Raw genomic sequence first — 20,892 nt, forward strand, 5'->3', positions numbered from 1 at the left:
ACATGTTTGGTGTGACGGGGATTCGAACCCGCGACCCTCAGATTACGAGTCGGATGCTTTATCCACCTGGCCATGCCGGGTCTAGCACATAGCACTAGTGTCGAGATTTCGTCATCTCATTTACGATATTTGATGATAGTGTACGATTTGTGGGTCACGTTTAATGTTTCTTACCTCCTCCCTCCAAATAAAAAATGAAGCAAAGCTACACAGTGTGCTGTATGTACCTTTTTATGATAGGAGTCGAACCCCAGATTTCACAATTTACTGCTGTAACTCTCTAAACTTACCACTAATCCATCATTGACTATTTAATGTTTCTAGTATCACACCGTTAAGCGTTCTCAATATCTATAGATAAGTACATAACTAGCAGCTTGTTATGAGAGTCGATTATAGAAAGAAAAAAAACCGTTGTTAATTTTCTCCCAGTATTTTGTCTCCTATTATTCGTAGCCTGTGTATCTCTCCAAAGCCAGGAAAACTGCAACACGTGATGTGGTCAAGTCACACAAAACAAATGCAGAAAGTAATAAAGCCTGGAGACGTCTTGAATGGGTAAGGAAAAGAATGTTATTACTAGTTTAGTGTAGCAACTAACTTATAGAGGTTTAACAAGGTTTTGTCACCGTCAGGTACAAATAAAGAAACTCTCACGAGCTCACGCGAAACCCTATCACTTTTCTGATACGCAACTTTTGTTGGATGCTGCTACCATTAACAGAGAGAATGTACGGGTAGACAAAGAACTGTTGTTACTGTTATTAGGAGACTAAGTTTACAAATAAAGTTTCTGCTAGTAGTAGCTAAGAGCAACGGGAACGAACACATGCAGCACATTTTGTACCTTTAAAAAATCTCGTCTCGGATAGTGTTTCATTTGTTTATTTTGAATTTCACGCAAAGCAACACGAGGACTGTCTGCGCTAGTCATCCCTAATTTAGCAGTGTAAAAATAGAAGGAATGGAACTAGTCATCACCACCCACCGCCAACTCTTGGGCTACTCTTTTACCAACGAATAGTTGGATTGACCGAACAGTATAACGCCCCCACAGCTGAAAGGGCATGATTCGAATCCGCGACCCTCGGATTAGAGTCGAGCACCTTAACCACGTGGCCGTGCCGGGCTCCAGATGGTGTTTAATTTTATTGTATGTAATTGTTTGATTGTGTATTCCATAACTATACACGAGATTAAAAAATACAATTTATATGTCAGCATGTGTTACTAAACTCCAGACTGCCGGATCCTAGATCATTAACGTGATTCGATCATATAGAATAGAATATTATAACTAGGTTTTTAGTAACTGAATACTCTCAAATGTTTCGTGAATCGAACGTAGCATATTCAAAGTGTCGGGCTGTAAACGTAAGAGTTTCAAGACATGTTGGCCTGCATTGGGCGTTACAGGAGTGAAAGTCAGTTCTATTATCTGAAGTCCTTGTGGTTTACTGCCTTGCCTCTTGCTAGTTTTTTTTTTTCCAATTTAGAGACGGGTATACCAGGCATAGGGGTGTGACAACCACATCACTCTCTTTCGGTGGTATAGAGTGACCACAGGTGTAACTTGTCTCGGGCATTTTAGGCTCACCTTAAATTTATGGACTACAGAAACAACTAATGAAATCAAACCTACTATTGGATGTAGTTCTATTTTTGATATGGAGTGAAGAGACGACCCAAACTTCCTGGTTCTGATGTAGTGTGGCACGATGAAGTTTGAATCAAAGCTGAAATGTAGCGTCATCAAGGATAAGCCACTTTATTATCACACGTTTTGTGAGAAGATTGGTGCCTGAAAACAAATTGATAGATATTAACTGGCTATTCTGGAAGTTCTTGAATGTAGATATTGTGGAACAGAGCAGTTCAATAGTGAAAGTAAACTAGTTTTGTTTACATGTCATTCACGTGGTGTGGCTCTGTTTTACTCCAGGTAAACAAAATCAAGTTTGTTGACATAGTAACCTGTATTGGAGAGACTGATGAATGCATTCAAATCAAAATATCGTAAACTTATTCTTATAGTCTGTTATGCTCCAACAGAAGGATACACGACATGATGAAAAGCAATTTCTATCTTAAGGTGCAAGGTACAATTCTAGAAGGAGATATTTAATTATTAATGGGAGTATAAAATGCTAAGATCAGCATTGATCTTGGAGTTGCTCTTATGAAGTCTGAAATTGAAGCACAGAATGATAATATCCTCAGATCTGGGAAATGCAATGAAAGGAGTCTTTTGGTTGTTGGTGGTATATTGTTTTCTACCAAAAGACATTCATAAAGGAGCCCCCCGCTAGTACAGCGGTAAGACTAAGGATTTACAACGCTAAAATTAGCGGTTCGATTCTCCTGGGTGGGCTGAGCAGATAGCCTGATGTGGCTTTGCAATAAGAAAACATAAACAAACAAACATTCATAAAGGTACATGGAAAAGTTCTGGTGGTTTAACAAATAGATAATATAGCCATATCCTATAGGCATCAATCATTCCAATATGATGTGCAAGTAATTTAAAGGAGAAGACACAGAAAATGTTAATTATACAGGCCTGCGAATCGAAACTTTATAAAATTATTTGGTATTAATAACAGATTTTCTATAATTGAAATATACAGATTTCCATCACATAAGGATTTTCTTTTACAAATCCAAAAGAAAAAAACTGTTGCTTAGATCATAATTTTATATCATTTATCACAATGAACATTTTCATCTTATGCTTGGGTTCTAGAACGATCAATAAGACTCTCACGTCACGATTTGTCTAGAGAAATCTAATGTCAACACTTTAAGCATAATAAAATGAGACCCACTTCAATGAAGACTAATGACTTATATAAAAGTACATACAATCACCTGGCCATGTTGGGCCCCAAGCCTGTGTTATTGTTTGGTTATTACAGAGATATAAAGTTGTGCAAAAAACTAACAAACACCAACAACAAAAATGTCTATAATTTCTGATTACGTCAAGGTAAAAACACAGAAGTTAAAGTTGATTTCAGCTGTATTTAAGACATATATTTCAGATACTAGCTATCATAAATGATGAACAGTGAGTAAAATAAAATGAACAGGATTTAAGGAACTAACATAACTGCTGCCAGAAATGTCTTGGGTTATTATGGAAAATCAACAGAGGAATGGATATATGATAAATTATAGTGATAAATATATGATAAATTATAGAGATAAATATATGATAAATTATAGAGATAAATATATGATAAATTATAGAGATAAATATATGATAATAACTATATGATAAATTATAGAGATAAATATATGATAAATTATAGAGATAAATATATGATAAATTATAGAGATAAATATATGATAAATTATAGAGATAAATATATAAATTATAGATAAATATATAGAAATAAATATATGATAAATTATAGAAATAAATATATGATAAATTATAGAGATAAATATATGATAAATTATAGAGATAAATATATGATAAATTATAGAGATAAATATATGATAAATTATGGAGATAAATATATGATAAATTATAGAGATAAATATATGATAAATTATAAATTATAGAGATAAATATATGATAAATTATAGAGATAAATATATGATAAATTATAGAGATAATATATGATAAATTATAGAGATAATATATGATAAATTATAGAGATAACTATATGATAAATTATAGAGATAAATATATGATAAATTATAGATAAATATATGATAAATTATAGAGATAAATATATGATAAATTATAGAGATAAATATATGATAAATTATAGAGATAAATATATGATAAATTATAGAGATAAATATATGATAAATTATAGAGATAAATATATGATAAATTATAGAGATAAATATATGATAAATTATAGAGATAACTATATATGATAAATTATAGAGATAACTATATTATAAATTATAGAGATAAATATATGATAAATTATAGAGATAAATATATGATAAATTATAGAGATAAATATATTATAGATAAATAAATATAGAGATAAATATATATGATAAATTATAGAGATAAATATATGATAAATTATAGAGATAAATATATTATAAATTATAGAGATAAATATATGATAAATTGTGCAGATAACTATATTTCAATTATAGAGATAAATATATGATAAATTATATGATAAATTATAGAGATAAATATATGATAAATTATAGAGATAAATATATGATAAATTATAGAGATAAATATATGATAAATTATAGAGATAAATATATGATAAATTATAGAGATAAATATATGATAAAATTATAGAGATAACTAAATATGATAAATTATAGAGATAACTATATGATAAATTATAGAGATAAATATATGATAAATTATAGAGATAAATATATGATAAATTATAGAGATAACTATATGATAAATTATAGAGATAAATATATGATAAATTATAGAGATAAATATATGATAAATTATAGAGATAACTATATTATAGATAAATATATATAAATTATAGAGATAAATATATGATAAATTATAGAGATAAATATATGATAAATTATAGAGATAAATATATGATAAATTATAGAGATAAATATATGATAAATTATAGAGATAACTAAATATATGATAAATTATAGAGATAAATATATGATAAATTATAGAGATAAATATATGATTATAGAGATAACTATATATAAATTATAAATATATGATAAATTATAAAATTATAGAGATAACTATATGATAAATTATAGAGATAACTGTATGATAAATTATAGAGATAAATATATGATAAATTATAGAGATAAATATATGATAAATTATAGAGATAAATAACTATATGATAAATTATAGAGATAAATATATGATAAATTATAGAGATAAATATATGATAAATTATAGAGATAAATATATGATAAATTATAGAGATAAATATATGATAAATTATAGAGATAAATATATGATAAATTATAGAGATAAATATATGATAAATTATAGAGATAAATATATGATAAATTATAGAGATAAGAGATAAATATATGATAAATTATAGAGATAAATATATGATAAATTATAGAGATAACTATATGATAAATTATAGAGATAAATATATAATAAATTATAGAGATAAATATATGATAAATTATAGAGATAAATATATGATAAATTATAGAGATAAATATATGATAAATTATAGAGATAAATATATGATAAATTATAGAGATAAATATATGATAAATTATAGACATAATGACATGATAAATTATAGAGATAAATATATGATAAATTATAGAGATAACTATATGATAAATTATAGAGATAAATATATGATAAATTATAGAGATAAATATATGATAAATTATAGAGATAAATATATGATAAATTATAGAGATAACTATATAGAGATAACTATATGATAAATTATAGAGAGATAAATATATGATAAATCATAGAGATAAATATATGATAAATTATAGAGATAAATATATGATAAATTATAGAGATAACTATGATAAATTATAGAGATAAATATATGATAAATTATAGAGATAAATATATGATAAATTATAGAGATAAATATATGATAAATTATAGAGATAAATATATGATAAATTATAGAGATAAATATATGATAAATTATAGAGATAAATATATGATAAATTATAGAGATAAATATATGATAAATTATAGAGATAAATATATGATAAATTATAGAGATAAATATATGATAAATTATAGAGAGATAAATATATGATAAAATTATAGAGATAAATATATGATAAATTATAGAGATAAATATATGATAAATTATAGAGATAAATATATGATAAATTATAGAGATAAATATATGATAAATTATAGAGATAATATATAAATTATAGAGATAAATTATATAGAGATAACTATATGATAAATTATAGAGATAACTATATGATAAATTATAGAGATAACTATATAAATTATAGATAAATATATAGAGATAACTATATGATAAATAAATATATGATAAATTATAGAGATAAATATATGATAAATTATAGAGATAAATATATGATAAATTATAGAGATAAATATATGATAAATTATAGAGATAAATATATGATAAATTATAGAGATAACTATATGATAAATTATAGAGATAACTATATGATAAATTATAGAGATAAATATATGATAAATTATAGAGATAAATATATGATAAATTATAGAGATAAATATATGATAAATATATATAAATAAATATATAGATAAATTATAGAGATAAATATATGATAAATTATAGAGATAAATATATGATAAATTATAGAGATAACTATATTATAAATTATAGAGATAAATATATGATAAATTATAGAGATAAATATATGATAAATTATAGAGATAACTATGATATAAATTATAGAGATAAATATATGATAAATTATAGAGATAAATATATGATAAATTATAGAGATAAATATATGATAAATATAGAGATAAATATATGATAAATTATAGAGATAAATATATGATAAATTATAGAGATAAATATATGATAAATATAGAAGATAACTATATGATAAATTATAGAGATAAATATATGATAAAATTATATGAGAATTATAGAGATAACTGTATGATAAATTATAGAGATAAATATATGATAAATTATAGAGATAAATATATGATAAATTATAGAGATAAATATATGATAAATTATAGAGATAAATATATGATAAATTATAGAGATAAATATATGATAAATTATAGAGATAAATATATGATAAATTATAGAGATAAATATATGATAAATTATAGAGATAACTATATGATAAATTATAGAGATAAATATATGATAAATTATAGAGATAAATATATGATAAATTATAACTATAAATATATATAAATTATAGAGATAAATATATGATAAATTATAGAGATAAATATATGATAAATTATAGAGATAAATATATGATAAATTATATATATGATAAATTATAGAGATAAATATATGATAAATTATAGAGATAAATATATGATAAATTATAGAGATAAATATATGATAAATTATAGAGATAAATATATGATAAATTATAGAGATAAATATATGATAAATTATAGAGATAAATATATGACAAATTATAGAGATAACTATATGATAAATTATAGAGATAACTATATGATAAATTATAGAGATAAATATATGATAAATATTATAGATAAATATATAGAGATAAATATATGATAAATTATAGAGATAAATATATGATAAATTATAGAGATAAATATATGATAAATTATAGAGATAAATATATGATAAATTATAGAGATAAATATATGATAAATTATAGAGATAAATATATGATAAATTATAGAGATAAATATATGATAAATTATAGAGATAACTATATGATAAATTATAGAGATAAATATATGATAAATTATAGAGATAAATATATGATAAATTATAGAGATAAATATATGATAAATTATAGAGATAAATATATGATAAATTATAGAGATAAATATATGATAAATTATAGAGATAAATATATGATAAATTATAGAAATAACTATATGATAAATTATAGAGATAAATATATGATAAATTATAGAGATAAATATATGATAAATTATAGAGATAAATATATGACAAATTATAGAGATAACTATATGATAAATTATAGAGATAACTAATGATATATGATATATGATAAATTATAGAGATAAATATATGATAAATTATAGAGATAATGATATATAAATATATGAAAATTATAGAGATAAATATATGATAAATTATAGATATATGATAAATTATAGAGATAAATATATGATAAATTATAGAGATAAATATATGATAGAAAAATTATAGAAATATAGAGATAACTATATGATAAATTATAGAGATAAATATATGATATATGAGAGATAATTATAATTATAGAGATAAATATATGATAAATTATAGAGATAAATATATGATAAATTATAGAGATAACTATATGATAAATTATAGAGATAACTATATTATAAATTATAGAGATAACTATATGATAAATTATAGAGATAACTGTATGATAAATATGATAAATTATAGAGATAAATATATGATAAATTATAGAGATAAATATATGATAAATTATAGAGATAAATATATGATAAATTATAGAGATAAATATATGATAAATTATAGAGATAAATATATGATAAATTATAGAGATAAATATATGATAAATTATAGAGATAAATATATGATAAATTATAGAGATAAATATATGATAAATTATAGAGATAAATATATGATAAATTATAGAGATAAATATATGATAAATTATAGAGATAAATATATGATAAATTATAGAGATAAATATATGATAAATTATAGAGATAACTATATTATAAATTATAGAGATAAATATATGATAAATTATAGAGATAAATATATGATAAATTATAGAGATAACTATATGATAAATTATAGAGATAATAAAAATATATGATAAATTATAGAGATAAATATATGATAAATTATAGAGATAAATTATATAAATATATGATAAATTATAGAGATAAATATATGATAAATTATAGAGATAAATATATGATAAATTATAGAGATAAATATATGATAAATTATAGAGATAAATATATGATAAATTATAGAAATAAATATATGATAAATTATAGAGATAAATATATGATAAATTGTGGAGATAAATATATGATAAATTATAGAGATAAATATATAAATTATAAAGATAAATATATGATAAATTATAGAGATAACTATATGATAAATTATAGAGATAACTATATGATAAATTATAGAGATAAATATATGATAAATTATAGAGATAACTATATGATAAATTATAGAGATAAATAAATATATATGATAAATTATAGAGATAAATATATAAATTATAGAGATAAATTATATAATAGAGATAACTATAGAGATAAATATATGATAAATTATAGAGATAAATATATGATAAATTATAGAGATAACTATATTATAGAGATAATATGATAAATTATAGAGATAAATATATATAAATAACTATATGATAAATTATAGAGATAAATATATGATAAATTATAGAGATAAATATATGATAAATTATAGAGATAAATATATGATAAATTATAGAGATAACTATATGATAAATTATAGAGATAAATATATGATAAATTATAGAGATAAATATATGATAAATTATAGAGATAAATATATGATAAATTATAGAGATAAATATATGATAAATTATAGAGATAAATATATGATAAATTATAGAGATAACTATATGATAAATTATAGAGATAAATATATGATAAATTATAGAGATAAATATATGATAAATTATAGAGATAAATATATGATAAATTATAGAGATAAATATATGATAAATATAGAGATAAATATATGATAAATTATAGAGATAAATATATGATAAATTATAGAGATAAATATGATAAAAATTATAAATTATAGAGATAAATATATGATAAATTATAGAGATAAATATATATGACAAATTATAGAGATAACTATATGATAAATTATAGAGATAACTATATGATAAATTATAGAGATAAATATATGATAAATTATAGAGATAAATATATGATAAATTATAGAGATAAATATATGATAAATTATAGAGATAAATATATGATAAATTATAGAGATAAATATATGATAAATTATAGAGATAAATATATGATAAATTATAGAGATAAATATATGATAAATTATAGAGATAAATATATGATAAATTATAGAGATAAATATATATGATAAATTATAGAGATAACTATATTATAAATTATAGAGATAAATATATGATAAATTATAGAGATAAATATATGATAAATTATAGAGATAAATATATAAAAATTATAGAGATAAATATATATAAATTATAGAGATAAATATATGATAAATTATAGAGATAACTGTATGATAAATTATAGAGATAAATATATGATAAATTATAGAGATAACTATATTATAAATTATAGAGATAAATATATGATAAATTATAGAAATAAATATATGATAAATTATAAATTAGAGATAAATATATGATAAATTATAGAGATAAATATATGATAAATTATAGAGATAAATATATGATAAATTATAGAGATAAATATATGATAAATTATAGAGATAAATATATGATAAATTATAGAAATAACTATATTATAAATTATAAAGATAAATATATGATAAATTATAGAGATAACTATGTTATAAATCATAGAGATAAATATATGATAAATTATAGAGATAAATTATAGAGATAACTATATTATAAATCATAGAGATAAATATATTATAAATTATAAAGATAAATATATGATAAATTATAGAGATTACTATGTTATAAATCATAGAGATAAATATATGATAAATTATAGAGATAAATATATGATAAATTATAGAGATAAATATATGATAAATTATAGAGATAACTATATAGATAAATTATAGAGATAAATATATGATAAATTATAGAGATAAATATATGATAAATTATAGAGATAAGATATATGATAAATTATAGAGATAAATATATGATAAATTATAGAGATAAATATATGATAAATTATAGAGATAAATATATGATAAATTATAGAGATAACTATATTATAAATCATAGAGATAAATATATGATAAATTATAGAGATAAATATATGATAAATTATAGGGATAACTATGATATAAATTATAGAGATAACTATATGATAAATTATAGAGATAAATATATAAATTATAAATTATAGAGAGATAAATATATGATAAATTATAGAGATAAATATATGATAAATTATAGAGATAAATATATGATAAATTATAGAGATAAATATATGATAAATTATAGAGATAAATATATAACTATATGATAAATTATAGAGATAAATATATGATAAATTATAGAGATAAATATATGATAAATTATAACTATATGATAAATTATAGAGATAATATATGATAAATTATAGAGATAAATATATGATAAATTATAGAGATAAATATATGATAAATTATAGATAAATATATGATAAATTATAGAGATAAATATATGATAAATTATAGAGATAAATATATGATAAATTATAGAGATAAATATATGATAAATTATAGAGATAAATATATGATAAATTATAGAGATAAATATATGATAAATTATAGAGATAAATATATGATAAATTATAGAGATAAATATATAAATTATAGATAAATTATAGAGATAACTATATGATAAATTATAGAGATAAATATATATAAAAATATAGAATAAATATATGAGAAATAAGAGATAACTATATGATAAATTATAGAGATAAATAGATAAATTATAGAGATAACTATATGATAAATTATAGAGATAAATATATAGATGATTATAGAGATATATAATAAATTATAAGATAAATATATGAGAGATAAATATATGATAAATTATAGATAAATATATGATAAATTATAGAGATAACTATATGATAAATTATAGAGATAAATATAGATAAAATATATGAGATAACTATATGATAAATTATAGAGATAACTATATGATAAATTATAGATAAATATATGAAAATTATAGAGATAAATATATGATAAATTATAGAGATAACTATATGATAAATTATAGAGATAAATATATGATAAATTATAGAGATAAATATATGATAAATTATAGAGATAAATATATGATAAATTATAGAGATAACTATATGATAAATTATAGAGATAAATATATGATAAATTATAGAGATAAATATATGATAAATTATAGAGATAACTATATGATAAATTATAGAGATAAATATATGATAAATTATAGAGATAACTATATGATAAATTATAGAGATAAATATATGATAAATGATAAATTATAGAGATAACTATATGATAAATTATAGAGATAAATATATGACAAATTATAGAGATAACTGTATGATAAATTATAGAGATAAATATATGATAAATTATAGATAATGATAAATCATAGAGATAAATATATGATAAATTATAGAGATAAATATATGATAAATTATAGAGATAACTATATGATAAATTATAGAGATAAATATATGATAAATTATAGAGATAAATATATGATAAATTATAGAGATAAATATATGAGATAAATTATATAAATTATAGAGATAAATATATGATAAATTATAGAGATAAATATATGATAAATTATAGAGATAACTATATGATAAATTATAGAGATAACTCTATGATAAATTATAGAGATAACTATATGATAAATTATAGAGATAAATATATGATAAATTATAGAGATAAATAAATAAATATGAGATAAATTATAGAGATAAATATATGATAAATTATAGAGATAAATATATGATAAATTATAGAGATAAATATATGATAAATTATAGAGATAAATATATGATAAATTATAGAGATAAATATATGATAAATTATAGAGATAAATATATGATAAATTATAGAGATAAATATATGATAAATTATAGAGATAAATATATGATAAATTATAGAGATAAATATATGATAAATTATAGAGATAAATATATGATAAATTATAGAGATAAATATATGATAAATTATAGAGATAAATATATGATAAATTATAGAGATAAATATATGATAAATTATAGAGATAAATATAACTATATGATAAATTATAGAGATAAATATATGATAAATTATAGAGATAAATATATGATATAATATATGATAAATTATAGAGATAAATATATGATAAATTATAGAGATAAATATATGATAAATATATATATGATAAATTATAGAGACTATATGATAAATATATGATAAATTATAGAGATAAACTATATTATAAATTATAGAGATAACTATATGATAAATTATAGAGATAAATATATGATAAATTATAGAGATAACTATATGATAAATTATAGAGATAAATATATGATAAATTATAGAGATAACTATATGATAAATTATAGAGATAAATATATGATAAATTATAGAGATAAATATATGAGAGATAAATATATGATAAATTATAGAGATAAATATATGATAAATTATAGAGATAAATATATGATAAATTATAGAGATAAATATATGATAAATTATAGAGATAACTATATGATAAATTATAGAGATAAATATATGATAAATTATAGAGATAAATATATGATAAATTATAGAGATAATATATGATATTATAGAGATAAATATATAGATAGAGATAATATATGATAAATTATAGAGATAAATATATGATAAATTATAGAGATAACTATATATAAATTATAGAGATAAATATATGATAAATTATAGAGATAAATATATGATAAATTATAGAGATAAATATATGATAAATTATAGAGATAAATATATGATAAATTATAGAGATAAATATATGATAAATTATAGAGATAACTATATGATAAATTATAGAGATAAATATATGATAAATTATAGAGATAAATATATGATAAATTATAGAGATAATTATATGATAAATTATAGAGATAAATATATGATAAATTATAGAGATAACTATATGATATAGAGATAAATATATGATAAATTATAGAGATAAATATATGATAAATTATAGAGATAAATATATGATAAATTATAGAGATAAATATAAATATATGATAAATTATAGAGATAACTATATGATAAATTATAGAGATAACTATATTATAAATTATAGAGATAAATATATGATAAATTATAGAGATAAATATATGATAAATTATAGAGATAAATATATGATAAATTATAGAGATAAATATATGATAAATTATAGAGATAAATATATGATAAATTATAGAGATAACTATATGATAAATTATAGAGATAAATATATGATAAATTATAGAGATAAATATATGATAAATTATAGAGATAAATATATGATAAATTATAGAGATAAATATATGATAAATTATAGAGATAAATATATGATAAATTATAGAGATAAATATATGATAAATTATAGAGATAAATATATGATAAATTATAGAGATAAATATATGATAAATTATAGAGATAAATATATGATAAATTATAGAGATAAATATATGATAAATTATAGAGATAAATATATGAGAGATAAATATATGATAAATTATAGAGATAAATATATGATAAATTATAGAGATAACTATATGATAAATTATAGAGATAACTATATGATAAATTATAGAGATAAATATATGATAAATTATAGAGATAAATATATGATAAATTATAGAGATAACTATATGATAAATTATAGAGATAAATATATGATAAATTATAGAGATAAATATATTATAGATAAATTATAGAGATAACTATATGATAAATTATAGAGATAAATATATGATAAATTATAGAGATAACTATATGATAAATTATAGAGATAAATATATGATAAATTATAGAGATAAATATATGATAAATTATAGAGATAAATATATGATAAATTATAGATAAATAAGAGAAATATATGATAAATTGTGGAGATAACTATATATAAATTATAGAGATAAATATATGATAAATTATAGAGATAACTATATTATAAATCATAGAGATAAATATATGATAAATTATAGAGATAAATTATAGAGATAACTATATGATAAATTATAGAGATAAATATATGATAAATTATAGAGATAACTATATGATAAATTATAGAGATAACTATATGATAAATTATAGAGATAAATATATGATAAATTATAGAGATAACTATATGATAAATTATAGAGATAAATATATGATAAATTATAGAGATAAATATATGATAAATTATAGAGATAAATATATGATAAATTATAGAGATAACTATATGATAAATTATAGAGATAAATATATGATAAATTATAGAGATAAATATATGACAAATTATAGAGATAACTATATGATAAATTATAGAGATAAATATATGAGATAAATTATAGAGATAAATATATGATAAATTATAGAGATAACTATATGATAAATTATAGAGATAAATATATGATAAATTATAGAGATAACTATATGATAAATTATAGAGATAAATATATGATAAATTATAGAGATAAATATATGATAAATGATAAATTATAGAGATAAATATATGATAAATTATAGAGATAAATATATGATAAATTATAGAGATAAATATATGATAAATTATAGAGATAAATATATGATAAATTATAGAGATAAATATATGATAAATTATAGAGATAAATATATGATAAATTATAGAGATAAATATATGATAAATTATAGAGATAAATATATGATAAATTATAGAGATAAATATATGATAAATTATAGATAACTATATGATAAATTATAGAGATAAATATGATAAATTATAGAGATAAATATATGATAAATTATAGAGATAAATATATGATAAATTAAAGAGATAAATATATATGATAAATTATAGAGATAACTATATGATAAATTATAGAGATAAATATATGATAAATTATAGAGATAACTATATGATAAATTATAGAGATAAATATATGATAAATTATAGAGATAAATATATGATAAATTATAGAGATAAATATATAAATTATAGATAAATATATAAATTATAGATAAATATATGATAAATTATAGAAATAAATATATGATAAATTATAGAGATAAATATATGATAAATTATAGAGATAAATATATGATAAATTATAGAGATAAATATATGATAAATTATAGAGATAAATATATGATAAATTATAGAGATAAATATGATAAATTATAGAGATAAATATATGATAAATTATATATGATAAATTATAGAGATAAATATATGATAAATTATAGAGATAACTATATGATAAATTATAGAGATAAATATATGATAAATTATAGAGATAAGAGATAACTATATGATAAATTATAGAGATAAATATATGATAAATTATAGAGATAAATATATGATAAATTATAGAGATAAATATATGATAAATTATAGAGATAAATATATGATAAATTATAGAGATAACTATATGATAAATATAGAGATAAATATATGATAAATTATAGAGATAAATATATGATAAATTATAGAGATAAATATATGATAAATTATAGAGATAAATATATGATAAATTATAGAGATAAATATATGATAAATTATAGAGATAAATATATGATAAATTATAGAGATAACTATATGATAAATTATAGAGATAAATATATGATAAATTATAGAGATAAATATATGATAAATTATAGAAATAAATATATGACAAATTATAGAGATAACTATATGATAAATTATAGAGATAAATTATAGAGATAAATATATGATAAATTATAGAGATAAATATATGATAAATTATAGAGATAAATATATGATAAATTATAGAGATAAATATATGATAAATTATAGAGATAAATATATGATAAATTATAGAGATAACTATATTATAAATTATAGAGATAAATATATGATAAATTATAGAGATGAATATATATGACAAATTATAGAGATAACTATATTATAAATTATAGAGATAAATATATGACAGAAATAAATATATGACAAATTATAGAGATAACTATATGATAAATCATAGAGATAAATATATGATAAATTATAGAGATAAATATATGATAAATTATAGAGATAAATATATGATAAATTATAGAGATAAATATATGATAAATTATAGAGATAAATATATGATAAATTATAGAGATAAATATATGATAAATTATAGAGATAAATATATGATTATAGAGATAACTATATGATAAATTATAGAGATAACTATATGATAAATTATAGAGATAAATATATGATAAATTATAGAGATATAAATATATGATAAATAAATTATAGAGATAAATATATGATAAATTATAGAGATAAATATATGATAAATTATAGAGATAAATATATGATAAATTATAGAGATAACTATATGATAAATTATAGAGATAAATATATGATAAATTATAGAGATAAATATATGATAAATTATAGAGATAAATATATGATAAATTATAGAGATAAATTATATGATAGAGATAAATATATGATAAATTATAGAGATAAATATATGATAAATTATAGAGATAACTATATGATAAATTATAGAGATAACTATATGATAAATTATAGAGATAAATATATGATAAATTATTATATATGATAAATATAATATATGATAAATTATAGATAAGATAAATATGATAAATTATAGAGATAAATATAGAGATGATAAATTATAGAGATAAATATATGATAAATATATGATAAATTATAGAGATAAATATATGATAAATTATAGAGATAACTATATGATAAATTATAGAGATAAATATATGATAAATTATAGAGATAAATATATGATAAATTATAGAGATAAATATATGATAAATTATAGAGATAAATATATGATAAATTATAGAGATAAATATATGATAAATTATAGAGATAAATATATAAATATATGATAAATTATAGAGATAAATATATGATAAATTATAGAGATAAATATATGATAAATTATAGAGATAAATATATGATAAATTATAGAGATAAATATATGATAAATATATGATAAATTATAGAGATAACTATATGATAAATTATAGAGATAAATATATGATAAATTATAGAGATAAATATATAAATATATGATAAATTATAGAGATAAATATATGATAAATTATAGAGATAAATATATGATAAATTATAGAGATAAATATATGATAAATTATAGAGATAAATATATGATAAATTATAGAGATAAATTATAGAGATATATGATAAATTATAGAGATAAATATATGATAAATTATAGAGATAAATATATGATAAATTATAGAGATAAATATATGATAAATTATAGAGATAACTATATGATATTATAGAGATAAATTATAGAGAGATAAATATATGAGATAAATTATAGAGATAAATATATGATAAATTATAGAGATAAATATATGATAAATTATAGAGATAAATATATGATAAATTATAGAGATAAATATATAAATATATGATAAATTATAGAGATAAATATATGATAAATTATAGAGATAACTATATGATAAATTATAGAGATAACTATATGATAAATTATAGAGATAAATATATGATAAATTATAGAGATAAATAGAGATAAATATATAGAGATAAATATATGATAAATTATAGAGATAAATATATGATAAATTATAGAGATAACTATATGATAAATTATAGAGATAAATATATGATAAATTATAGAGATAACTATTATAGAGATAAATATGATATAGAGATAAATATATGATAAATTATAGAGATAATGATATATGATAAATTATAGAGATAAATATATGATAAATTATAGAGATAAATATATGATAAATTATAGAGATAAATATATGATAAATTATAGAGATAAATATATGATAAATTATAGAGATAAATTATAGAGATAACTATATGATAAATTATAGAGATAAATATATGATAAATTATAGAGATAACTATATTAAATTATAGAGATAAATATATGATAAATTATAGAGATAAATATATGATAAATTATAGAGATAAATATATGATAAATTATAGAGATAACTATATGATAAATTATAGAGATAAATTATAGAGATAAATATATGATAAATTATAGAGATAACTATATGATAAATTATAGAGATAAATATGATAAATTATAGAGATAAATATATGATAAATTATAGATAAATATATGATTATAGAGATAACTATATATGATAAATTATAGAGATAAATATATGATAAATTATAGAGATAACTAATTATAAATTATAGAGATAAATATATGATAAATTATAGAGATAAATATATGATAAATTATAGAGATAACTATATGATAAATTATAGAGATAACTATATGATAAATTATAGAGATAAATATATGATAAATTATAGAGATAACTATATGATATAAATTATAGAGATAAATATATGATAAATTATAGAGATAAATATATGATAAATTATAGAGATAAATATATGATAAATTATAGAGATAAATATATGATAAATTATAGAGATAAATATATGATAAATTATAGAGATAAATATATGATAAATTATATATGATAAATTATAGAAATAATATGATAAATATATGATAAATTATAGAGATAACTATATGATAAATTATAGATAAATTATAGATAAATATATGATAAATTATAGAGATAAATATATGATAAATTATAGAGATAAATTATATAAATTATAGAGATAAATATATGATAAATTATAGAGATAAATATATGATAAATTATAGAGATAAATATATGATAAATTATAGAGATAAATATATGATAAATTATAGAGATAAATATATGATAAATTATAGAGATAACTATATTATAAATTATAGAGATAAATATATGATAAATTATAGAGATAAATATATGACAAATTATAGAGATAATTATATTATAAATTATAGAGATAACTATATGATAAATTATAAAGATAAATATATGATAAATTATAGAAATAAATATATGATAAATTATAGAGATAACTATATGATAAATTATAGAGAGATAAATATATGATAAATTATAGAGATAAATATATGATAAATTATAGAGATAACTATATGATAAATTATAGAGATAAATATATGATAAATTATAGAGATAACTATATGATAAATTATAGAGATAACTGTATGATAAATTATAGAGATAAATATATGATAAATTATAGAGATAACTATATGATAAATTATAGAGATAACTATATGATAAATTATAGAGATAAATATATATAAATTATAGAAATAAATATATGACAAATTATAGAGATAACTATATGATAAATTATAGAGATAAATATATGACAAATTATAGAGATAACTATATTTAAATTATAGAGATAAATATATGATAAATTATAGATATATGATAAATTATAGAGATAAATATATGATAAATTATAGAGATAAATATATGATAAATTATAGAGATAAATAGAGATATATGATAAATTATAGAGATAAATATATGATAAATTATAGAGATAAATATATGATAAATTATAGAGATAAATATATGATAAATTATAGAGATAAATATATGATAAATTATAGAGATATAACTATATGATAAATTATAGAAATAAATATATAATAAATTATAGAGATAAATATATGATAAATTATAGAGATAAATATATGATAAATTATAGAGATAAATATATGATAAATTATAGAGATAAATATATGATAAATTATAGAGATAACTATATGATAAATTATAGAGATAAATATATGATAAATTATAGAGATAAATATATGATAAATTATAGAGATAACTATATGATAAATTATAGAGATAAATATATGATAAATTATAGATAAATATATGACAAATTATAGAGATAACTATATGATAAATTATAGAGATAAATATATGATAAATTATAGAGATAAATATATGATAAATTATAGAGATAAATATATGATAAATTATAGAGATAAATATATGATAAATTATAGAGATAAATATATGATAAATTATAGAGATAAATATATGATAAATTATAGAGATAACTATATGATAAATTATAGAGATAAATATATGATAAATTATAGAGATAAATATATGATAAATTATAGAGATAAATATATGATAAATTATAGAGATAACTATATATATGATTATATGAGATAAATATATGATAAATTATAGAATAAATAACTATATGATAAATTATAGAGATAAATATATGATAAATTATAGAGATAACTATATGATAAATTATAGAGATATATGATAAATTATAGAGATAAAAATTATAGAGATAAATATATGATAAATTGTGGAGATAACTATATTTCAATTATAGAGATAAATATATGATAAATTATAAAGATAACTATATGATAAATTATAGAGATAACTATAT

The sequence above is a fragment of the Tachypleus tridentatus genome, chromosome 10, assembly GCF_004210375.1.
Source record: "Tachypleus tridentatus isolate NWPU-2018 chromosome 10, ASM421037v1, whole genome shotgun sequence".
NCBI lineage: Eukaryota > Metazoa > Arthropoda > Merostomata > Xiphosura > Limulidae > Tachypleus > Tachypleus tridentatus.